Source organism: Poecilia reticulata, linkage group LG11 (genome assembly GCF_000633615.1).
Source record: "Poecilia reticulata strain Guanapo linkage group LG11, Guppy_female_1.0+MT, whole genome shotgun sequence".
Taxonomy (NCBI): domain Eukaryota; kingdom Metazoa; phylum Chordata; class Actinopteri; order Cyprinodontiformes; family Poeciliidae; genus Poecilia; species Poecilia reticulata.
The window spans coordinates 4,088,347-4,114,594 of record NC_024341.1 but is presented as its reverse complement, the minus strand read 5'-3'; the positions used below and the strand labels follow the sequence as shown (position 1 = coordinate 4,114,594).

Below are 26,248 nucleotides of genomic sequence, written 5' to 3'. Positions count from 1 at the left end.
AAATTAGAAAGCAGGCTGCGCACGTCAGATATCCCTGCTGTATCCGGGCCGAGCCTGGCCACATGTACTCCCAGAACTGATTGCACAATTGAATTGAAGAAAGTAATTATTCATAGGCGTTGTAGAGGCCGATTAGGATGCATGCGGTGCGCTCCTAAAGACTTGTGCCAAGTCTGATTTGTTTCAAGGACTACGCAGAAAAAGGACATTAGACTGCAAAAGGAAACAGAAAAGTTATGAGTTATATGGAGTCTAGAGGATTGCTGTGTGCGGGGGATGGGATGCATTTTCACTAGTTTGGCATCATTTTATAGGGTAAGACTTTTCACAAGTACCTACAAAGATTATAATGATTATTCTTCTAATGATCAATGTATCGTAGGACTTTGTGTTCAGCTTTTACCGGTAGAAACGGATTTTAAGACGATAGCCTCTGTAGAAAATGTCAGGAAGTCAAACTTAAGACTTTTTAAGACTGCTTATATGCCACCTTTAATAAAATTTAAGGCTGACAAATCTATAAATATTGGAAATGGTTGGTATATCTTGCCCCATTACAATAAAGCATAGTAAAAGCTGTAAAATTTCACTGTGGCTCTTGGCAGTAGTTTTGCGTTTCTCACACCGCATGTGGTTCTCTACAGTCTTGACCCACACAGAGCCTAGCTTAAAAGTTACTTTAAGCATGCCACTTAAACATTAAACACTTCTGGACTAGATTTGTATGAGTTTGCAACAGAAATAAGCAACAGCTAAATGGTGATAAATTTGCTGTTATCCATGACAGACGTAGAAAAGATAAATGGCTAGCAAGGATAAATTGGCAGCTAGTTAGCGGTAGCCTCAACCGCCTCGAGTCAAGGAATCCATTGACAATGTCAGTGTGCGACTCAAAACCTGACAATAAAATAAATAAATGAATAAAAAAATGCATATACCAGAATATACAAAATTAAACAGTCCTGCCACAACAACATTTAAGACTTGGGATTAACATATTTAGGACCATTTAACAATTTTTATGAATCCAAGACATGCTAAGGCCTTAATTTTAGATACAAGTATTTAAGACTTTTCAAACATTTTAAGGATGCGCAGAGAGCCTGGATCCTGTACCTGATCAAATGTCCATTGAGCCCACCTGACCATCAGTACATACATGGGTTGAGAAGGTAAGCGCAGACATTCTTCTCAGTGACACTCTCCAGCTCATTTAAGAGAGATCTCAAGCGGTTCCCATGCATGTTCTGGGTTTGCCTCTGGCTCTCCTCCCAATGGATTGTGCCAGAAAATTTCAAAAGGCTGGTGGCATCTTGATCAGATGTCCTAAACACCCTGAACCATCTACTTTGGGTGTAGTTCCATCACAAACTCTGCCTGGATTGAGCTTTTCACCCTGTATCTAAGGCTGTCAGTTCCTACAGAGGAAAATCGCTGAAGCCGCTTGTATTCACGATTTATTCATGGCCACAGGTGTTGACAGAGTTTTGCTGTTTGGCTCAGTCTTTGATGTATTTGGGGACCAACACCCCAAATACAGCAGTCTAATGACTCATAAGCAAGACTCCAAGACATTTGAGTTCCTTCACCAATCCAGAGGGAGCAATCTAGCCTTTTCCGATTGAGAACCACGACTCGAAACGTAAAAGAGGCGACTCAGCCTGGCTGGATCAAACTCAGCTATGAACTGTTTCACAGTATCCTGGGGGTTGTAGACTGAAGACGTAAAATGAACCACAGGAAGTAATGGCGACATTTCCTTTTTCTAGCCACACCTTGAAATGATCTGATTAGGTCTTCTGACACCGAGTGGTTACTCTTCCTGCAACAGTGCTTCTGTGATTGTCTGCCCACTGCCACCACTATGTATAGCTACAACAAATGTTCAATTAGCTGCACCAATCCCGACCGTTGAATACAAGCAGTAGAGAGGAAGTGAGTTGGAGACAGGGATTGACCGCTTTATGTACATCTCAGAACATAAAAAGGGTGAACGATTGGATTTTACCATCAGCCTCCAGTGGAGGCCTGTGCTTGATTTAATTCATTTAATTAATATTTCCAGCGGATTTTTAAAATTATATTTAAAAGGGAACGCTGTGAACGTCTGTTCCTCAACACGAGCTAGTGGGTTTGAATATTGGGTTGGCAAACAAAAATACCAATTACTTCTGGCTTATAATAATAATAAATGAAACAGAAGATATGAACAGTACAGAGGCTTACACAGGGAGGTGATGAAAAACTGAGGATATTTGGTGCTCAGTACACCCACAACTAAAACTCCACTCCACCTTTGGCACTTTTTTCTCCCAGGTAACAAAAGTACATATCACTGAAATAATTAAAAAGTGGTGAAAGTGTAACCAACTGTCATTCTTAGAGGGAGTGGTACTTGTGAGATCTAATTCACACTGACAAATTCAATCAGAGGAAATGTTTTCCAGAAATGTAGAAAAATGCTGAATTTCTGTTTAAACCCAACACTGTTTAAAAGCAACAATCATAGTGTTTTAATGTTTCTCAGCAGTTTAATCCGATTTCAACTGGTTGCCATGGACGAATAAGCAAGAGCTCTAGTTTTTCTCCAGGTGAATTGGCAGCTATCCTCGCTAGCCGCTAGCATTAGCTTGTCAGGTTCCAAATCTTACAAGGAGCTAAAGCGTGAAAATATAGTAAGCGAAAACAGCAAATACTTCAAACGCACTTACATTTAGTGCATTTTTTTTTCATCATTTTATATCTTATTTTGGTCAATAACCTTAGTTCGAGTAATCAGCAACATTTTACTACTTAGCATAATAAGCTTTAAAAGAAGGACTAGGAGAAAACAAGCTTGGAGTCCAAACCCAAAACTTGCTGTGTAACAACAAATTAGAAAGCATCTTAGAAATGTTTCATAAACTGTAAGATACAAGCAAGGCAAGTTTATTTCTTAGTGTTCAGTTTTTATGCTAAAGTAAGCCCTTCTCATCCTTACACCAGCTCAGCATTAAGAAAAAGGTTAAGGTCAGCTGTCTCATAAAATAAATCACGTCTTATTTTCATCAAAGCAAGATACATAAATCAAATTAAATACTAAAATGAATTCATACCCTCATTAAAACATCATAAAATGCGATACTAGAGCTTAATGATATCACACTTAAACCTTTTTGTTGTTTAGTTGTCTGAATAAACTGCTCATTAGGAAGCTGATTTTTAGGTTCAACTTGCTTCAGGTATTCTAAGTGAAGAGAAGAACCGTTGAGCAAAAACAGTATTTACATTTTTTTCTTGCTCATTATTTCTGAGATGACCCTCAGAACAAAATGAAGCTGCACTCTGTAACTGTGTCCAGTCAAGGAGAAACTTTCACTGAGCAGAACTGCTGCTTTCCACATCATGTTTGATTAATGGAGTGTTATTAAAACTGGTTGCAGTGGGGTATTGGCGGAAGTAATAATTGGCTTGTTTATTGTGATTAGGCTGTGAATGCCAGTTCTGTTTTTCCGTCTGTGTTAACCTGCTATGAAACTCGGCAAATTATAGAATTGTGCAAGATATTTGCTGCCCATTTTCTCTTTTGTCACTGCTAACGTATCCCTGCTAGGCAGCTGGCTTTTTTCTGTCTTCAGTGGGTACATGCAAATTTGTCGCATTAACCCAGAACATAGCAGTTTGATGGTCTGGGACTTGTTTGTTATTCTGAGAATTGGACAACGTGATGAACTGATAGAATCATGAATGTCGATCTCAACCAGAAAATGCTAAATAAGAATTTCTGACCAACAGTTTGTAAACTTAACCTCAAGCACATTTGGTTATGCAGTCCATTCCCTAAAAAATGTTCTATACAATTAAAATGATGAATTCTAAAAAGAAGAGAGGGTCAAAATTCCTCCAATGTGAAAGAGCAATTGCAAATTTCAGGACTAATAGACTGTACTTTTCCTCTGCAGGAGTGACACGACGAGTCCTTAGGTTTAGGAGATGATCTCTATAGGTAGGGATGGAAAGCTTTTTTCTCACCTACTGAATTTAATCAGGGTTGCTTTGGCTGATTAAAAATGTTGTTTTGTGATGTGAAACATGTAGGCATGACAAAATGCAACATTTAGAAAGTGGCAAATGTTTTGTCACTAAACTGCAGACTATATTGATTCTGGCTGATTTTGAACCGGCTGTCAAATGCGGAACACAATAAAAGTATTATTTACGTTTTCTTAAGAGTGAACTGAACATACTGTGGATTACATTAGGTGACAGGCTCAGAGTCTGAGCTCCACAGACAAACAGCCACACAGCCAACAAATCAGATAAATCCACACCATCCTCTGCTCCGCTGTTTGCTGACAGACTCTGCCATCATAACACTGTGAGGAAGCAATTTACAGATTTGTCTCTATTCAGCCCACCCATCAAGAAACGGTACTGATCGCAAGTCTGATTTACATGTTCAACTCCTAACGTGATGAAACAACAATAAGGAGACGTCACATTTTGGGAATCGGTGTGAAGTTCAGAGGCAGGGGCGCCGGGACCAAACAAAGCCGTTGACTTTTCGGGATACAGAAAGACAAAAAACTTTTTGTTCTGCAGCAGCACAGAGATGCATGGCGCAGTTTATCAGAGATTTTCCCCTTGTCATCCTCGACTCACTCCTGTCTGGCTCTCTGAACAGCCAATGGATTGTGATATCCAGTGAATCAAGATTTACTATGGCCACGGGTGAATAATAATAATAAAAATAAAAAAGTGACATAAAACCTAATACGTGGGCGAGTCAAGTCTCTATTCAGCTGGAGCTCCTGGTGTGGGTTTTCCAATTCAGCGTGTAAACAAGCTGCACTCTCTCTTGATTAAATCGCTTCCTCAGCACAGCTTCCAGCAAGGCTCTCCAAATGCAACTGCATTTCACCAACTTCTGCGAAAACCTTAAGCTAGAACTGCTTTTAAATGTTATTTGTCCCCGTCTAAAATTGCAACTAATCTCATTACTTTTTTTTTCTTTTCCCCCTTTAGCTTTGAACAGATCGAATTAAAAAGCTGCCAGCTACAGGTTATTCCACAGGTTTAACGTCGTTTTAAGACACAGCGTAGGTAAACAAACCTTGGGAGGCTGAACAGGGTGTCACTGAGCCGTCATCTCTGATCCCCTGGGTCGTTAGAAAACTGCAGCAGAGGAGGAGCGTGCCTGTCCTGGTGTGTGTGTGTGTGTGTGTGAGTATTAAAAGATTACACTAATTTCTATGGAACCTTTCATTACATAGACTTCAAAAGGCTTGCTCTAAACCTCAAACGGCTTTGGTTCACCTCCTCGATTGAAGCCAACTTGTCCAGGACACCGCGGTATGAACCGTTCGAACTTTGACTCGTCGTCTCCCAAAGTCTCTCTGCTCTTCTACTTACTTTAGCTGGGCAGCAAAATTGTGAACTTGTCTAGAAAAACAAACTACATGCCTCAGAGCATTAAGCTAGTCCAGTTATGCTAGCTCAAGAAGGCTAACCATTTTATTTGTTCTAATCTAAGAAGCTTACAATTGATTATCATGTTTGTCATTAATTTTCCATTATAAGACTGCAGAAAATATCCTAAATATATGGTAATTGCAATGTCAAAGTGTCTTTCAAAACTGTAAGAGAGTCTAGTTAAGCTAGCTCAAAAAGCCTAACCATGTTATTCATTGTAATCCAAGAACCTTATAATTGATCATCAGGAGGTTTATTGCCAAATTTCCATTATAAGACTGCATAAAAATATCATAAATACATAATCATTACAATATCAAGGTGTGAAATATCAATGCAAAGGATCTCCAGCATTCACAGGGATAGGGACCACAGAAACCTGCTAATAGCCAACATCCACAAATAATTGAGTCCCCCTAAAAATACCTACAAACACTTGTTACTAATTCAAACACCAAGTATACCTTAAAATGCATTAATACGCAAACTGTATTCAAACTATTGAAAAGGCCAACGTCTACGGTCTTCCTCATCTTTGCTCCCCGGGGTTACAGCCAATCAGTAAAGTGACAAGTAAATACCAATCCTGAACCGGTGGCTGTGCAAATATCACCCAACAGTATTTAAGTTAGAATTTAACATAAATATTTCAGCTGTCCAAGCAGCATTTTCAATCAAATAGTTTTGATATACTCTATGAAAATAATAATAATCAACAAATAGGCAATTTTTTCCATGAGTGAGTTGGTTCAACAGATTTATGTTTGCAGGCTGAAATATTGTCAGGAATGAGCACTCTGGATGTCAATAAGGTATGTTTAGTCCGAGTCCTGTAGTATCCTTGATGCAAATCATCCAAGGTAACAGAGATAGTTGTGAGAAAAATGTGGATTTATCACTGATATCATTAAAGCAACATTGCCATAGCATTAATCTTTTTATTTTATTTGTTTTTTTTAGCCCATTTCATCTTTGGCAAAAATAAAAAAAGGGCCTTTTTTGTTGCCAAAATCACTTTAGGCAAAAAATTATTTGAGCCATTATGGAAGGTGACAATATGCAGGGAGATGCTGACAGATGGAGATACTACATGCTGCTGATGTGAATGCTTATGGTTTCTCTGTTTGACAAAAGGACAAAAAATTGTTTAATTTTTTTCTTCTCCTAACCTCTTCTTCCTCAAAATTAAGTCCTAATGGTGTGAATTAATCCATAGAAAATGTTCTTATTCCTGACATCTAAGACTCAAACTGATTTTTAAAATCGGCTTCCAACTCAAATATAATCAACAAATGATGTGCAGCTTAGAAGTTTGTCTTTTAAACAGTCATTCATGTAACAGTTTGTTTGAATTCCCATTGTCTATCCAGTCACTTATCTAAAACTTCTTAGCCTTTCTATGTTTTCTCTGTCAATAGACACTGTCCCCAAAAAGAATCACCTTTTTGCCAACTTTTATGCAACAAAAATTGTTTAAAGAGGCTCATACAGCCTGCAGCCCAGCGCGCCTCTCTGTCACTTCTTTGTCCTTTTCCTCTTTGTGTTTCTCCCATTTTGCTGCATTTCGTCTTTTGAGAGGGCGTCCCTGCGTGAGGCCGTCGGTTTTGCCGGCAGCGCTTGTTGAGTTGAAGGCATGGGCCAGGTGGTACACAGCTTCGACTGCCAATTAGAGCAGTGACCATGTGAGAAGCGGCCCGAGATAACTTCTAATTACTAATGGACCTCGGAGGCATAACAATTAGCCTCGCCTTTAAATAAACCCAACAAGAGGAAACCCATAAAGCCCGCTGCCAAAGTCTGTTTTCCCCCCGTTTCAGTTTGCAAATATAACCCTGCAGAGAACCTTACGTGGCCTTGCTGAGCGTCTGAAGTGGTGCTCATACGATATTGAGTCCCTATTTGAGTACATTTATTTTCTTCCCCTGACAAGGTCACTGAGACTGCCAGCCTGTCAAGATCACAGTGATGAAAATAACTAGCGTGGAAGACGTTTTGCAGTCATGAAGACACTGAAGGAAAGAGCAACACACACAGTTCAGAGTGCAGAGCCCTGTGAAAGTATTCACACCCCATATGTCACATCACAACCACAAAAACAGGGGTAAGTTTGATGCTCCATTTGTGTGCATTTGTGAAGAGGAAGAAAAATGAAAACTTATACAAAAAAAAGAACATTAAAAAACCATGCAGTTTGTGTTCTCAGCCCACTTTACTCCAACACCCCTAAATAACAACCAGAGAACCAATGTATAAGTGGCTTTGTGGTGACAAACTTTGTACTTTGGACTTATTTACTGGAAAAATTTACTTATGGAAAGGTTGTTTTTATCATCTTGATCTTTGGTTGAAATTAGAGATGTGCCAATTAGGTTTTTTCCTGCCGATACCGTTCACCCATGAGGTCCGATCACCGATACCGATCACATTATTATTATTTTTTTTAATCATAAACACTACCGGTTACATTATGTTGAAAAAGGGACCATGAATTCACCTTAATTTAGACAAAAACTTGTTTTTAATAACTTTTTCCAAGAAGAAAACTAAACAAAACAAGCATTCTGCAAATTGTACTGCTATCGGTAATACTATCTTTAACAGACTGATAACATATGAAGGCTCTGAAGAGGCTAAATAATGCAAAGAGCCAAAAATAAAACCTCTCAACATTGCCAAAAAAATTCAAGTATGAAACTTAACATTCAAAGGCAAATACAGGTTCCATTACAATAAACAATCCAGTTACTGAATGAAAACTTCCTGATAGCATGGCGGCTAGCTGATTACTGCTAGTTCTGAGTGTCCGTTTCTAACTGAGCGGAGTAATTATGCAAAGCAGGGAGGAGATAGATTTTTTTTTTTAGAGATTATCCGTCTCATGTTAGGACAGCGAAAGTTTTAATATGTATGTAAAACGTATTGTTTTAGGTTAGATGCTGAAGCTTTAAACAGAGGTTCGGTGTGAGAGTCACTACCAGGTGGAGCAGAAGTGGCGCTCCGTCTGTCAAATATTACTACCTGTAGCGCGTAGCAGTGGTTCAACAGCGAGAGTAGAACCAGCGTCTTACATCGCAGCTCAAAGACTTAAATAATTTTGCAGGTTATTTGTTTAGCTTTCTGACCATCATGCTAATCCGGGTGAGTGTTTGTAGCTGTGCGCTGCTTTACCTGCCATCTGATCCTCCATATGTCTTTTTTACTGCAGTGAGCCTCGATGTAGCCAAACTCTGTCAAGTATGGCATTGTTTTTATGTCGTATTAACGCATTTTGACGTGCTTCAATTTTCCGCTGCAACACGCAAACGTCCCCATTCACTCAGTGCGTTATAGTTCCAAATCGCTTAGGATTTGTTGCTGCGCGTTTGCGCAGTGTGAAGGAAAGWGGAGACCAGCTGCACAGGCAGGCTGCGAAATGAGATGCAGGTGATCGGTATCGGCAACAAGAGCCAATGATCGCCGATCATGCACTTTTTCACGAAAATCGGCCGATTGTAATCGGTGACCGATCGATCAGCACACCTCTAGTTGAAATGTGTTCATAGATCACAGATGCAAAACAAGACATATCAGACTTCATCTTTTTATGTACGCTGATGCTTGATTTGGAAAGTTCTTTAAGGGAAGTGTGAATTTGTGTATGTGACTAGCTGTACAAAAAAATAGGCGAAGTATGAGCTTGTTTCTTCATTCTTGTCTTTTTCAGCGGTTTAAGCTTTGTTGACCCTTGAATAAAATATCTTAAAGACAAATGCGCTTTTCTCTATATAACTGATTCAATGTTTCTACCTTTCAATAAGAGGATTTCCATGACAGCTTCATACAGACCACAGAACATGGCGGACCCTTTAAAGCTGGGTTAGGTTATAAAACAATATCCCAAACTTGTTCAGACGGTCATCTGAAAATGGAAATAGTATTTTGAGAAGTGCTAACCTAACAAGACATGTCAAACTAATTCATTTTCCTATGAAGTCCAGTTAATTTGTGGAGGCATGAATGTGCAATCAAACTGATGCAAACCCAAACAAGAAAACTCTGATCCACATAAAAGCTTGGGTCTCTGTCTGGATCAGTTTAGATGCATTTTTGAACTCAAAGTGGATCAGAGACCGCTCCAAAAGCAGAAAGCGGACCACAGCACAGAGCATTATGGTTAAATACAACCAAAACAAATGCGAGAACCAGTGGGAGACAATTGCTCGTCCTGAGTCCATCGTTGATGAAAGATAAAAGCTAATTCCTGCAACTGCTAAAATTAAATACCACTTCATTTTTCTTTATATTTTGTGAAGAAGGTAGTTGTGCTCAGTGTCGTCTTCTATGGTTTTCATGTTGTTTCCCTTCAGTGATACTTGGGGCACCGCCACCACAAGTGAGAGAGTAAACATGTTTATTAAGGGTTTGTTTCATTCAGTCCACTGTGAAAGTCAACTGCACTACCTGAAAATGTAAAATGTTGCAACTTTGGTCTCCAACTGAACATAGCCCACAGAAGAGACACCTAAACAAACATGAAAACTCAGAGAATCAACCAAGACCTCCACACGTACTTAATTTACTAAAGATTGACCATCCACATGAGAGGAAATCAAGTTAGGACAAGTATTAGTCACGCAATTCTACATGGAAGAGTCTTGGGAAAAACGCCAATGTTCAAAGAAAGACACAAGAAGTCTTGTTTGCAATTTTAAAAACAAGACATCTAGGAAACTCGGCAAATGAGAACAAAATTTAGCTTTTTGACATGAGGGAGGATTAGTTTTGCCAAAAACTAACCCGATTTCCACCCCTTCCCCATTCCACCATTAATTTCTTTCCTTCAGTAGGAAGAGGGTTGTTGGTCAGAGTCAGACGGGGCGATGGACTGACATAAAACAGAGCAATCCTGGAAGACAACCTGTTATAGAAACTACAAAGGTCGTGAGAATATTGTGGACATTCATATTCTAGCACAACGACTATAAACACGGAGCCAGAGCTACAATGGAACAATTTAAAGAATAAAATACAAGATTTTGATTGAAGATCATGTTAGCACCTTTTTCATTTGTGTCATTGTATTGCATAACATCTGAAATCAAGAGATGTAAATACTTTTAGGTACTGCAAGTGCCTTGGCCAAATAATAATCAGGACAGCAAATTAACGACTTGCTCAACAAAGAGATCTAATCAAAATTCGGATCAAGAGGAAAAGAATATTTCTGGTTGTGGTGCTAAGAGGGGTACAACATGTTTTTTACATACAGCAGAAGCTGGCAGATGTCATGCTCTGCTCCACCAAAAGGCACCTGCCAATAAGCATCACCATACGAGCCGCCACCGCTGCCAATAAAACGCCACAATTTAATCTGGCAAGCCTAATTGCAGGACCGACATGTCTTCTCAACGCAGCTGATTGCGCTCGGGAAAGATTAAGGCGGCAATCGTGGGGATTCTCGACAGGCAGAGGACGACAGACTTTAATTGTCATTTAGCAATCATCTGTGATAACTTCACGACTGAGGAAAAACGTGGCTGAGGACGTTTTCCTTTTCTTGTGAATGCTCACACGTAGGAAATGCCATGCATTCCCTGCAGAGCTTGTGCAGTCTGCTCAGGTTTTCAGAAAGGGTAAAAAAAAAGAAAAAGACTATTGCTGAGGTGTTTCTTGGAAAACAGCCAGGACTGTTAAGTGGAAACAGAGGGCAAATCAAAAAGAAAGAGAGATGTCCAAAGGGAATACTCTGAAGGAAGAAAAGACGGTTTGTGACTGAGTCAAGAGGCCTCAGCGCAGGACAACTATTGGTGAAATATACTTGTACAAGCTGCAGAGGCTTCCCGACCACCAAATCCCCCCTGGAGTCTAGAAACATTTTTCTGCTGCAGCCTCGGTCGAAGACCTACAACTGTAAAGCCGCACACTTAAAAGGCTGATTGGGTGTGTGGTGAGCCATGGGGATTCCTCTGTCTGAGACTGAATGGCAGAACTGAATAACTGATTACAGTAAAGCCAGTGCTGACTTGGACTCAACCTTCACGCTACGGCAGCCGAGGACCAAAGGAAGATACCTTACAGGAAAGCTCTTAAAGCAGGAAGTTGGATCGTTATGAGAAACCCGCGGAAACTTTGGAATGAGCCGTTGGGCACTCGTGTGTGGAATACTTTCCGTTCCACTTTGAAGTGGAAACGACGGCGTCACCGCTAGAGCGGTTTCATCAGGCCTTGCCTAGCAATGCGTCTTCATCTGGCTGGCAGCTGGTGAAAGTTGCCATGATTCAGTGTGACATGCGGTAAAAGAGCTTGAGAAAAGGACTGCCATTCAGAGGAATTGCATTCCCCTCTGGATTGAAATCTTTGGAGCACTCGGGAAAGACAGGACTAAGTCTGGCTGAGGCAGGATTATTAGCAAAGCCTTCCTCTTAAAATAGTTTCCCCCATCGCATGTCATGTAACCAATTGCGATTGCTAATAGAAAAAACAAATATGCATCCAAAATGTGGTTCCGTCAGTTGTAGCATCCCCAGGGATTCCCCTATAGTTCTCACAACAGTCACATTTACAAATGCAAAATTTTAGCACCAATTGTGCAATTGTAAAACTCTTGTTCATTTTGGCAAGATGTCCATTCTCTACTCCATAGCTCTACCAATTTTAAGTTCAGTCTTAGAAGTCCAGACTTTAGCAAAAAACAAAAACCTTGTCAAAGAGTACAATTATATGAATCCCATGGAGAGACTCATAGATAAAGCAGCACAAATTCAATTATAAAGACAGTAAATACACAAGATGTGCTAAATAGAGATGTCACAATATTGATTTTAAAACTCGATATTGATACTAAAAAATAAACTTGACACCGTTTTTGATTTTACAGTGACATTTTTCAAAGGCACATGCTCTCTTTCTTTTTAGGCAAGAGAAAAAAATATATAATTAATCTTAATATCCAGAAAACTCAGTGCTGAGGGCGCGAGGGCAGTCCAGCTGTTGTTTTGTGATAAATGTTAAGTTACAAAAATTTGGAGTTGCAAGAACAAGCATCATAATTCCAAAATAATCATGTGCAAGACCAATGGGCAGGTGTAGGGACCGTGCCCAGTTCAATGCGTCAACTATAAACCTAGCTTAACCCGTTATTGCCATCACTGTTACCGTTGTATTAAAAACCCTATAAACAAACGATGCTCAGCCTGGTGGGGGGGGGGGGGGTAAGAAAAGACTGGTTACCCGCCAGGCTTATAACATATGACAATGTTTTAGCTTTATTAATTGGGGCAAAACCAATGGGTAAGGAATAATTCAGCAATCATTAATATATAATTTGAAGATGCGGCTTCTCTGGCACAACATTAGATAACAGTTAGTGTAAGGGTTAATATTGAGAACTGTGCAGTATTAATTAGTTAAGCTATACATTTGTCCCTTATGTACAGTATATCATTCTGTTTATATATTTTTCAATCCTAGTTTGAATATGAATGCTTCAATTAACCTTAAACTTGCCTGATTTTCCCCAACTGTGGAACGATAGATAATTTTACTGTACTCTTCTCTCCTTCGTGAAAGTGTGTGCCTTTGATTCAGTTGTGCAATTGTTTTACACTGTTATAGCTGCTTTACTTTAGTGTGTGCTACCATTTGTCTGTGAACTTGATGTTGATGACAGCAAAACGTAATACTGAGGCAAAAATAAAAGATCCTTCTATAATAAAATAGAAACATAAGCTTCCTTTATAAAGTCTGAAAAAAACGAAATACAAAAATTTGGGCAAAAGTGAATGAGTCACCCGATCAATTTGATGCAAATTAATATTTAAATAATTCCTTTTAATAGTAATAGTAAATCGAGATAATTATTTTTGACAACCCGGGTGCTGACTATATTAGTTTCTAGCTATAAAGCAAAATAATGGTTGTGCAAGTTGAATTTTGCACCAATCTTAAACGAGGGGCAGTGGTAGCAGGAAAGGCCCCCAAATCAAATTCTGCTTAAGGACCCGTACAACTCTGCCCCCCGGCTGCTCTAAACGCTGCAGCTCAGCTACCCAAGGTCATCCCGTCCAGTCAGATTAAAGAACTGATGAGCCAGGGCCTCTGCGCCTTTATCCCACCGGCTTGTTCATAAAAAAAATAAATAAAAACTAGGCAACAAGCTGCAGACGCCTTCATTAGGAAATGACATCTCTGGGATCACAACAAAACTCCAAGCCCATAAACTTGGAATTTATCAACACATGGGACACTGCAGGCCATGAAAGCAAGACTGATTAATGTTTACGACATATTAAGAGAATATATCAAAGGAAATCTTTTTGTTGCTCTTAATGAGCCTGCTGCCAGGGGACTATCCAGCTCCTGTTAAGTGTTTAGTGCAGAGATAGCTCTCTTCTGAGCTCGCAGTGTGCTGGAAATTCAACAGTTGCACAGGCTTAAACCAAAGGAAACACAGCAAACACTGAAGTCAAAGAGGAAAGGTTTGCTCGAGTTAAGACAGAAACACTCAGGGTTCCCATGCAGTTTGGAACTGGGTAGGTATTTTCCAAGTTAGAAAGAAAATGTAGAAAAGTCTGCATTTCCAAATGCATTTCCTATGAATTTCTCAATTTTTCTATTATCAACCCATCGTTTTTTGCATATATGAGATCACATCAAGAAGGTAACAGGTGTAGGAAGGAAACCCAGGACGCATTTACAGCAGTTCTGATTAGTCCGCTTTAATCAAACTCGAATTTGGTGGCCTTGAAAGTCTGGCTCATTTGGGGAGATGCAAATGCGCAATCAAAACTCTGCGGACCAAATAAGTGAACTCTGGTCCTTCTACAAACCTAGGTTCGCTTGAAGTGAATTCTGGTGCGATTTGAATGCACATGTGAATTTGGAGGGGTCTCTAAAAGCAGGAACTGCAGGGTGGGGCATTCAGGTTAAATACAACCAAAACAAACTTGTGGGAGTAGTACTAGCAGGAGAATTAGCTTGTGGCGTTTTACCAAAAACAAGAGAAATCCTTCAATTGCTAAAATGTGACGCCACTCCATCCCTCTTGTTTGTGAAGGAGGAAGTTCCACCCAGTGTCTTCTTCTGAGGTTTTTATGTTGTTTCCTTCAGTTATTCTTGGTGCAGCACCACCACAGATTAAGGGGGCTGGTGGGAACAGGTTTTTCAATGTGGCATGTACACAGAAAAACTCTAAGGTCCAAGACATCCTGAGCACATGACCAAACCACGACAACTAATTTGGATGATTACTTTTTACCTTCCCCTGATGCTGAAGAATTGCTGCTCATATTCGAGTACAATTTTTGGGTACTCTACCCACCTCTGCATCTAACAGAAGAAATGCATTAGCATCAATTTATTCATACACCCGTTTGTCCCTCTATTATTCCATCAGTGTGTCCATTCATCCATCCAATAGTCCATTATCTATCCTGTCATCCATCCCACCTTCCTTCCTTTTTACCTTCCAGTTTTTGATATTTCTAGCCATCTTAACATAAACCCTGAACAATTTAGATTCCAACAGTAAACTTTTGCATTTGTGTTTTAACATCGAGCATAAAAGGATTGAGACAAATGTAAACTTGAGAATGGGAAAAAAAAATTAAATTGATAGAGGCATGTGATGCTGCATATTTTGATATCAATCCGATACCAAAAGGTATTGCAGATACTGATAATACCGATAATTAATTAACTATATCTATCAAACGTCTAGGACATAATTTAGATAAAGTTTATAGATATCTATAAAATATTTTTGACATATTTCCACGATAAAGATATATATATATATATATATATATATATATATATATATATAAAATTATTTGTGTTCACCGTTTTCCAAGTAAACCATTATTTTTTTAAATCAGGATCTATGAACGAATCAAAATCGTTTATTACGGTAGTGATAAGAAACTACAATGATAAAATCATTTTTAAAAATTCAAGAGGAAAAATGAAACTTAAGTCTCATGTTAGTATCGAACAGATACCAACTTGGTACCGATATTAGCAATATTTTGGAGCCACCCAACCTCTAATTTTTGATGTGAAAAGCGTGTAGGTAAACCGGAATTATTAGCTTTTCTTCAAAATAACTTCATGTGCCTATAAGTATACGAGTAATTAAAATAATAAGCACATGCGCAATGCAGGCTAAATACAGGTGATAAAAAAAGCAGGAGGCAAACATGCACAGGAAGGCAGCAGGCAGCGCCCGCACTGGGTGTTTAAAATTGCTCATCTGCCCAGATCAGTCAGGAAAGTTACAGTTCAACACCTGGTCATCCTCACTAAGACTTTAATCCCGCGTGTTCACCTCTCGGTTTAACGCAGCCAGCTTAGAAACTATAATTAGAAAAGAAGGTGATGCTACAAAGTGTCAAAGCACGCGTTCTGGTTTCGGTACTGACCTGAAGTCGCTCCGGAGAGGCGCGCGGTGTCCCGGTACTTGTCGGCGCGCCGTAGCCGCCGGAGGCTCTGCGTAGAGCGGACTGGAGGGGCGAGTCAGCCCCGCCGCGAGAGCTCTGAGCGAGAGCACGCGCTCCGAACTGCCTGTTTGAATGCAAGTTCACTCTCCGCGAGGCAGAAGCAGAAGCAGGCTGCGCCTCCTGTCCTGTTATCCGCGAAGGTGGAGGACGGCAGAGAGCGGTGAAGTGCGGGGCTGCTGTTCCCTCCGCTCCCAGGCACTGAGAGGCGGGCGGGTTAGTTCCTGGAGGCTGACCATGAGGGGCACAACGCCGCTACGCCCCTCAGCATCCTCACCATTCACTCACATCTTATCATTCAGTCAGAAATCCTCCTATTTATCACTACCCAGGTCATTAAAAACAAACCCACCCGGTCAACATCACCCGCAGTTGATTTCTAACTGAATTTGCTTCAATGGTGATACTTTAGTGACAGTAACCTAAAGAATAAACTGTCTATGTTTGCAGTGCCCTCCCTCCTTCCACCTTCACGCTATCGCTGCAGCTGTTTTCCATCAGTGCAGCTGACTAATAGGATAACAGAGGTGACTGGCGGATTAAAGGGAGCCAGTCTAAGCAGGGTAAACTCCACCAAGCTAATGACACTCAGTCATAGCAGCCCGAGGCCCTGCAGGAGACGGACCTGTTGGGCTGGCCGGTGCCACTAAGCAATACCATTTTTATTTTATTTTTGTTCCTTTATGTCCTGAAGCTATGAGGGGAAAACTTATTTTTCTGAATGGGTGCTACTGCTGCTGAATTTGTCATATCAAGATTTGATCTGTCTGGAGTGTAAAACTTGCACCTTCAAGGTTTCAGTGGAGAATGCTTGAGATGTTTTTAACGAAAAACCGAGACGTGTGTTTAGGCAAGGTGGGCATTACCCGAGAACTTTTTCGAAAGCTATCCAGCCACAAACCTTACTGTATTTACTGGAATTTTATTTTAAAATTCTGAAGATGGCTAAAAATAAATAAATAAATAAATCTAAAAAGTGCGGCGTGCATTTATTTTCAGCCCCTGTAAGCTGGCAGACAATTCTTCCAAAGTATTGTACGTCTGCTTTCTAAAATGGTGAAGCCAATATAAGTTAGCTTTAATTTTAAGGTGAGAAAAATCATATCATATAAACTTAAAAAAAAAAAAAATAACATTAATGGATAAAGTTCAAAAAGGTCACATTATTTTGTCAAGGATGACACTCGTGTCAATTTTTCTTTCAAATATATGAGCAACATTTCTCCAGCAGCCTGTACAACACCCTGTTTGCATGTAGATAAGTTCCCCATTTCCTTTGTGGTTTCGGCTTAGCGTGCCGTCTTAAGTTCTGCAGACTGGTAGGCGCTTTGGCTGCACTGGTCCATAACAAGTCAGCTGAACGTTCACGTTGGAGCGCCGCTTGCTGGCACCACATCTGCATCGGGGAAAGTGGGGAACGCGGCGCGTCTTCACTGATTGGGAAAGCGAAGACAGGCTGGTGAAAACGGGAGCCAGGAAACGGAAGCGGAGCTTGTAATCAAAATCTTGTTTTCTTCTCTTTCTTTTGGCCACAATGTGCCGTTGTGATGCCAGATATGGTAATGTTTGTTGCCATGGTGTTTTGCACCAATTGTGAACGCAGGATGATTACTGCTGCTAAAGGGAGGAATGGATTTATTGCAGACCTCTATTTTTCTCCCCCTCAGTACTTTCAGAGTCATGAGATCCAAGATGGCGCCGGTGTGTGTGGCTGCTCGTCTGTCTCTCTCACGTTTGCTTATGTTTGTACTGTTTATGACCTGTGTCATCTACGGAACTGAGTCTCTGCTGGTGTATGATCGCAACACACTACTAGACCTCCAACCTTTGGTCCAGGATATGGAGTTATTTGATGTTGCTGGCCAACAATCCTTGTCCCAGCTTCTGTCGGAGATTCCGAGTCACCTGTTCTGGGTTCCTGCGCTGCTTTCACCGAGGAGACGTCGTCGTCTCTGGACTCCTTTAACCTGGTACAGGCCGTATCCGGCCCTACACATGAGCACGGACACACACTGGACCTGGTCATTTCCTGCAGTCTGCCTGTGACTAACCTGGAAATCTGTGACTCTGTGTTCTTGGATCACCTGCCTGTTTTATTCAGTGTTACTTTGACACCTACTGCAGTTAAAACTCGCGCTGCTGTTAAGCGCTGTCGGAACCCTTCCACTGCCACTCAGTTCTCTACTGCTGTTCTTCAGCTCTGTTGGATCATCTGACTTCCTCAACTCTGATACAGAAGAGCTCTGGTCCTGGTACTTCTTCTTCCTGTCAAACCATCCTGGACTCGGTTGCTCCATTAAAAACCAAGCCTTGGTTTAATGACAGAACTCGTGCTGTAAGGAAGGAATGTCGTCGTGCTGAACAAAGGTGGAAAAAGGATAAACTACAGGTTACTTTTCAAATTTTAAAAGAGGCTAAAAGGGAATATTTGGCAAATATCATTTTCTCAAACAGCCATAACCCACATGTTTTATTTAACACCATTGACTCTGTGCTTAATATTCCACAGAATGCCTGTTTGGAAGCTTCTCCTGACATGTGTGATAATTATCTGCGTTTCTTTATTGAAAAGGTTGGTAGTATCAGGGCTCTTATCTCAGCTCCTGACTCTGACCCCTCTGTTTCGGTCCCTTGCTCTGCTGTTTTCACTCAGTTCGAGCCTGTGACTGTCTCACTTTTAGAGGATGCGGTTGGCCGCATTAAGCCATCAGGTTCCCCCCGTGATCCTGTCCTTCCACGATTATTTAAAGATATTTTATCTAGCATAGGGAAGCCTGTTCTTGCAATTATAAATAGCAGTCTGTCCTCAGGTGTGGTCCCTGCTAGTTTTAAACATGCAGTAGTGCAGCCACTGCTTAAAAAACCTGGCCTTCATCCTACTGTTCTGGCTAATTATCGGCCTATTTCGAAGCTGCCTTTTCTTTCTAAGGTTTTAGAAAAAATTGTGTATTGTCAGCTGACAGTTTTTAGAAGACAATTGCATTCTGGAGGTTTTTGTAACTTTTTTAAAAAATATATATTTTTTACATATTTGTTGAAACTGTCACTATGTTGCTACAGTATGGTTTGAGAGAGATGATTTGAAAAAAATGTCCTCTGCCTTCTCCCAGTGCTAACTAGAAACAGCCAATCAGAGCCAGGGGGTGGGTCTTAGCACTGTCAATCACAATATTGTTGTGACTGCTGTGGTTAGTTAGCATGACCAACCAATAACAGCAGATGGACAGTATTCCTGTAACATTAAGTTGTTTCTCCGCCAGTAGCACATTTAGCGCCATGTACATGAGATTGATTGACAGCACTAAGGCCCACCTCCTGGCTCTGATTGGTTCTTTCTGACAGGGAGCGATGCATTTCTTCAGACAGAAATAGGAGCTCAGGGAGGAGCTGTGTCTTTTCATAGATTATCTGTCACAACATGGTGATGTTTAACAAATATGAAAAGAAAAATATAAACATTACATATCACACCTTCAAAGGGAGTAAATAATTTTTTTAAATTGTCATTATTTGGTAAAATTCAGTTGTCACTTTGACATTAAAGTTTTTTTTGTGGTAATTTTTTCCAAAAAAAGAAGCAATTTTTTGTTGCTCATGATCGCTATGAAAAAGCAATAAAAACAGTAAAACATCCAAGCGTGTGAATACTTTTAAAAATATAATTATATAATGTTTTTATTTTTTGCTACTTTGTGGGATCAAGCACCTGAACGCAACTTGGCTATGCTTTTCTCCTTCGACCTGACGCTCTGTAAACAGATGCTGCAACTTTGAGCGGTCCACGCCGTTTGATCTGCCGTTTGTTTCTCAGTTTTTTCACCTCTTTTCAAGCATGGCTGCTGAATCAGAAATGGAGCAACGTGATAAACACGACTTGCTTCACCGGCCCTGTGAAAAAAAATGTTTTAGCGAGATTCACGTCGATGTCGACTTAAAATGATGTTTAAGTCAGACAGGCGCGCTGTTGATTACTGATTGGGCTGAGAAAATCAATCTCATTCCTCTCCGACATTGATTGTAGCGAAGGCATAGTCAGACAGAAGCTTAAAGTGGAGAGAAATGAGTCGACAGCTCTGTTATCAGGCAAACCCCGAGAGCGTGGACCCTTCTAAAAGCCCCACTGGAAAAAATAGTTTCCAATGGTTTAAGAAAATGAGTAACTCGTCTCATTATGTTGGCGTAATAAAGCAAGTTTCATTATGAGTGAACTTGTGTTATAGTCTAAAAACAAGACACCTTCTTTTCTCTAGAAACAAAGTTTGTACATTTTATCCATCATAAGAAAACCAAACCTGTTTTTTTGGCTATTTTGCCAAAAAAAAAGAGAGAAAAAGATGGGATGATGAGAAATGGCTACGTTTGTTCAAGGCTTGAAATGTTGTAATAAATCCCCAAAACGTAGTCAGAGCTCTTGAATTATTTTCACACTTTATCATGTTGCAATCTCATGTTGCAGTTTTATTTTAATGATTTTAAGTTGTAGATGGTTTTAAATTATATATAGATGGTTACATATATAGTTTTTACAAATTACAATCATAAAAGTGTGATGTGCGCTCCGTCATTCAACGTTTTTAATGAACAACAAAAAAAATATGTAAGGCTTGAGGAACAGTAGTACTTTTGAGAAATGTGGGTTTTATTTACCCAAAAATAAAACATAAAGAAATTGAAAATATCACAGGGTCCTTAAGAGAAGACAAACTTTGATAAATTATGACAAATTACTTAACAAAAAGAAAGAGCAAGACAGGTCATTATAATAGTCACTATAATGACTTGTTAGTCATTATAGTGACAATTATAATGAAACATAAGCGTCAAATAAATTAATTATTTAATTTTTTATTCTGTGTTTTAGTATTTGAATTTTTTGCGTGAGTGTTTTTATTGCCTGTCACTTTGCTGCTGTTGCACAGGAATTTCCTCACTCTGGGACCATAACAGATATTTCTATTCTTCTATTCTTAGTAAACTGACATCAAAGAAATTATACAACATTTGAACCAACTGGCCAATTTGTCCTCCCCATCATGAAGCTAAACTTGGTAGTGTTTAATTAGCACCTCCTGAAAATAAACCTGCTGCATGCCAGGGCACATCTTTTCATTTCTTGAAGTGCAGAGGAATCCCTGAGGACAGAAAAAATAAGAAAAGAAAACCAAAACGTGAGCCTGAACTTTGCTTTCCTATGCAATTCCGTTCAATTCTCATCTCAATTCGGTGCTCCGTCTGGGATTTCTCCCATTGAGTCGGATTTCTCAGGACACATTTCCACCGGGCCAATCAGCAAACAGAAGGAGTTGTCGTGAACAATGACCTTGAGTAGCTGCACTGTTTTAGAATTGTAGTCTGCTTGTGGTTGAAAGTCAGCAATGTTGTTGGCCACGCTTCCAGTTATTGTACAACTAAAGTCAGAGCAAGGCATATGTTTAAAGAGACAATACTATATAAAATTAACTTTTTGTGAGCTTTACATCATGTTATAATGTTATTCCCTCATCAAAAACATACCTCAACATTGCCTTGATTCCTCCATGCATGTTTGAGAAATCCTTTAATCTCCCGTGGCAACCAAGTAGCTGTGCCAAACACCTGAGAGGAACAAGCCCGGCCTTCGAGGACAAAGCTCCTCTACTTCCCCTTTTAGACAATTTCCAGATAGCTTTAGAGCGATTGAGCTGTGATGGGTTAGTGACGTTAGTGATCAAATAAATCAGATTAATTTGTTTCAACAAGACATCAGCAGGGTCCACCCCTTCAGTAAAACATTCGTTTTGACCATTTCATTTTCCTCCTTATTCCTTTTGTTAATCGGAGGTTAGCTACCCTACTCCACACTGCCCCCCATATTTACTGGTGGTATTGCATCAGAAGATGAAGCACAAAATGAACGCAGAAGACAGAGAACTTTCTGCGTATTTAAAAGTGAGCATAAATGGGCGTTTGGTCTGAGTTTATATCACACTGGTTGCAGTATCAGATAAGAACAAATGAGATGCTGAAGAATAATTTGTCTCGTAACATTAAAAAGCAAAGCAAATAGATAACAGACGGGATATTAACCTGTATTGTGAAGTTTTGAACTTGTCACGGCTCAAGTCGACGTGCGCCAACTGCACAACAAACTTTCATCTGAAGTTACCATTCTACGGGCTGATTGGCAGCCGAGCCTCGTCTACTTTTCAGTGGCGTACTTTTGTCCTCGGGTCATGAATTCTTTATGTAGGAGAGGAGGGGATGTCTGGTTGTAATTACAAAAAGGACAGCGAGGTGGAATTTGTGCTCTTTCTGCAGCGTTGCCACAGTTCCCCTGAAAGCCCGATGCAGGTCAATCAATACTGCAGGCTAGAACAATTCCTCTCCAGTGTTAGTCCAGACGAGTTCAATTAACGATGAATGGGAGATAGATTTCGAGGTCTACGACTTTGACGAGATTTGTATCTTCATGAGAGCTTCATTCTGCATTTTGTCTCAGCTGTTGTGAATCAGTTCAGGCGTATTCTATATGATCAGCAAAGTTTTTGTCATCTTGGATTATTTAATATGGTTGAAATTAGAGATTTACAGACACTGCTACTTCCTTACAATAAAACAGGGCACATTTCCCACTTATCCCCCCACCCAACCTCTTTTATGGTTAAATAGCATTATCAAAAGTATTTATATTTAGTGAATGCCAGAACAATGAGAGGAAGAAATCTTCAGGACATTTTTAGAACACTTCTCAAGTTTCAAAGTCTACATACATTTTAGGTTTAAAACAATTCATTGAAGCAATCATGATGGACTTGAAATAATCATACAACTAATTTAGTAATGGTTAACTGGGGTACACAGACTAAACGAAAACTAATTTCCTGAAAGAATATTCAGGGCAGTAATTAAGTTAAAAATTGTACCTAATATAAATACATTTTTACATACGTTTGTTTTTTGGATTAATCAATTAATAACTGGATAGCAATCACCAAATCAGCCTTACACTCTACTGAAGCCAAGAAGGTCTGACATTTTCACATGTTGATGTTAGGATTTTTTGCATGTTGTAGCAGCTCTGTTATGTTCCGAATTGTTCTTTTTCTTGACTTTTGTTCACAATCTTCATATTTTCATGTTTAATTTTTAATTTGTAGCACAATTAAGTAACTGTGTTACTTTCAGTTGTTAAATAGATGTTTTACTTAAAAAGAAATTTTACTTTGTAATTTACCGCCTTGAAATTGGGCCTCTTTCTCTTTAAGAATCTCCTGCTCTTTCTGAAGCTCCGCCTCCAGGAAGTCATCACAAAATGGTTCCTCTATTAATCCTTTAAAAAGGTTTTTACCAACATTTCACTGAGCAGTAGCTCCTATAACAAGCTCAGCTGATGCTCAGTTCAACCAGGTGTTGCTAATTACTGCTGGCTAGTCTGAAGTAGCTGAGTAGGAGAGTCCCTGAACCTCAGCTTGGAAACTGCAGCTCAGAGGAGGAGCTTCGTCCTCAAAATCGGGGGTAGGTCCACAAAGACGCTTTGCACAGCTGAATGGTTGCCATGGAGATTAAAGGATTTCTCAAACCTGCATGAAAGAATCAAGGCAACACTCCAGGTATGTTTTTGATGAGGGAATAACATTATAACATGATGTAATGCTAAAATAAGTCAATTTTTCATAATACTACCTATCTGAATGGATCTGTAGAGTTTCTATGACTAAGATGGAGGGAAACTGGGTATGTGTGTTGGATAATCATAGAAAATAAAAAGGTATTGAACCATTTTCCCAGCTCTAAAATTGTTGTGTGTCTGATTTTGCGGCAGTGTGTGTGCGTGTGTGTGTTACACAGCAATGAAGTAAAAGTTAATTAATTTTATCATCTGCCTCTCATAGCTTGGCTGACATCAGATATCGTGTCTCTAAGTCTTTCCAGCTTTAACTGTGTGAATCGGAAAAAAAATTCTCCTCTGTGTTGTTGCTAATAGAAACGAAGATCTGATTGGCTCCCTATTCAGCCAGAGAGCCACAGGGACGTTATTCCTGCGATCCGCACCGGAGCCAAGCCGCATCGCCTCCCAGGAAGATGTGTGCGTCCCTCTGGCATCATCCTTCCCACATGAAGCCAAGGTCACTTAGCGGGATGCAGCATCTGATCTGAGCACAATGGGATTACCGCTTCGCCGGGCCGCTCTCCAGAGGGGCCAAAATCCTTACAAGCACTTTTTTTCCCCCTTTAACAAATCCTCAACTTTCGAGCGCAGTCCAATTTGTACGCATTTCCCCCCTTTTGTTATTCAGAGCATAAAGCAACTCTTATTCTCTGAGCTTTCTAAATTTATTAGCCATCTGGAACAATAGAGCAGAGCCCTTTTGAGCATTTTCCATTTCCAGGAATGGATTTTTTAATTTTCTTTTTTTTGTGCCTTATTTTTCTTCTGTTCTCCAAAGTGACGTCACTTATTTCATACATTTCTTTCATCCTTCCTCCTGATAGCTCATCAGGTAAAGCCCTGCATGTTTAAGGTGAAATGAGAAACACAAATGTGTAGATTCATTCAATACATCAGAATGTTAGAAACTCAGTTCACCAAGTGAATCACATTGTATAGAGTAATTACCTGCAGGCTTTTCGAGCCTGTTAATTATGATGATTTTCTCCGTACTGCTGAAGAAGACGTGACCTTTCAGTTTAGAATATTACATCAGACCAATTAAAAAAAAAATTATTTATAAATGTGGGCTTAATGAAAAATATGTTTTTACTTCCTTGAGATTATTTTCAAAACAAGTGTCACTGGAAGACATTCTAATTTATTTAACATTACTGTGTCCCCAAATCTTTTTCACATTTTGTCACAATAAGCTCAGTAACAAGGTAGTTCAAAGTGCTTCATGTAATAAAAGTATAACACAATAACCAATTATCAAAGGCCATCATCAAAATCATCAAGAATAATCAAAAAGACATTATTTTAATTGATGCTATAGTTGTTTTTTTGGAGCATAAGGACAGAATGGATCACAATCAAAAAATTTTATGTTTGAGCAATGTGTTTTTTTGTCCGTAAATGTGTCCGTAAGTGGAGTACGTGATTTTTAAGGTGCTTATTGTGTAAACCCTGGTCAGTCCACTTTAATCCAACTCCTGTTTGTCTAGAAAGTCCGGTTTGTTTCGGGAGGTGTGAATGTGTAATCAAACTCTGAAGTGGACCTAAAATGCAAATTTTGGTCCGCCTACAAACCTCCGTCTCAGCTCGAGGTTTGTGAACCAGAAGTGAACTCTGGTGTGGTTCAAATTCGTATGCGAATGCCAAGTGGACCGGAGGCTGCTCCAAAATCAGGAAGTGGACTGTAACGCAGAGCATTCTGGGAAAATACAACCAAAACAAAAATGTGCAAGTCTAGTGCTGGCGGGAGAAATGGAAAGATGAAAGAAAAATCCTACCACTAAAATCTGACGCCACTATATTTGTTTACCTTTTGTGAATCAGGAAGTTGGGCTCAGTGTTTTCTTCAAAGATTTTTGTGTCATCTTCTTCAGTGGTTTTTGGTGCAGCGCCACTGCAGGCGAGGAGGGGAACCGGTTTGTCAATGGGTTTGGTTTGTTTGAAACATCCCAATCCAAGCGGATCTCCCAGAGTATCAGGTGTGAAAACTCAGTAAGAATAGATTTGTGACTTCTACCTGTAGGTGGGAATCCAAGAACATTTGACTGGAAAGAACTTGTGAGGAACTGATGATGATAATTAGATTGAAAGAATGTGTCTCGTCTTACTTTGTCTAAGAAATTTGAGTGGTGTAGGAGGGAAATTCTGTAAATCTGGGTAACATACGGAATTTGTTTTTGTTGTTCACGTTCTGTGAATGCATGAAGAGAGCTGAAGCAGTGACAGACAAGCACAGAAAGTTGGGGTGAGTGATTTTTAAGTAGGCAGTTGGAGAAACGGCTAAGAGATTGGGCAGAACTTCAGAGACAAACAAGGAAAGGAGAGCGACCCATGATAGTCTTCCAGGAGTCCTTTTCTTGTCTTAATTTATAAAAAAGTTTAAAAAAGATGTAACAGTTCCTTTCCGCTTCACAATTATACACTACTTTTTGTTGGTGCGCCATGTGAAGTCCCATCAAAATACGTCAAACTGTGGTTGTGATGGTACAAAAAGCAAGACGGTGCAAATGGGTTCAAACAGTTTTGCAAATCACCGTTTCTCTTGCTTCCCCAGTCAGATTGTCATTTAAAATCCTTCGTGAATGAGACGAGATGAGAAAAATTGCCTTCAATGAGACGGATCCACATAAGCCTTCCCGAGATTATTAGCAAACCAAGAACGCTTCGGCTGCCAAGACGA

General features: G+C 39.8%; 1 protein-coding gene across 4 annotated transcripts in view; it reads right to left on the bottom strand.

Annotated features, from left to right (window-relative positions):
• LOC103472023 (CMP-N-acetylneuraminate-beta-galactosamide-alpha-2,3-sialyltransferase 1-like) overlaps positions 1 to 26,248 on the bottom strand; it is a 112,043-nt gene that overhangs the window by 74,001 nt on the left and 11,794 nt on the right. For 2 of the 4 annotated variants that reach the window (XM_008421368.2, XM_008421369.2), the window contains exon 1: positions 15,849 to 15,933. The exons of the other annotated variants lie outside the window; for them this stretch is intronic. The gene's annotated coding sequence lies outside the window, so the exon portion shown is untranslated. Of the gene's footprint in view, positions 1 to 15,848; positions 15,934 to 26,248 lie in introns of those variants that run through there. 4 annotated transcript variants of the gene reach the window in all.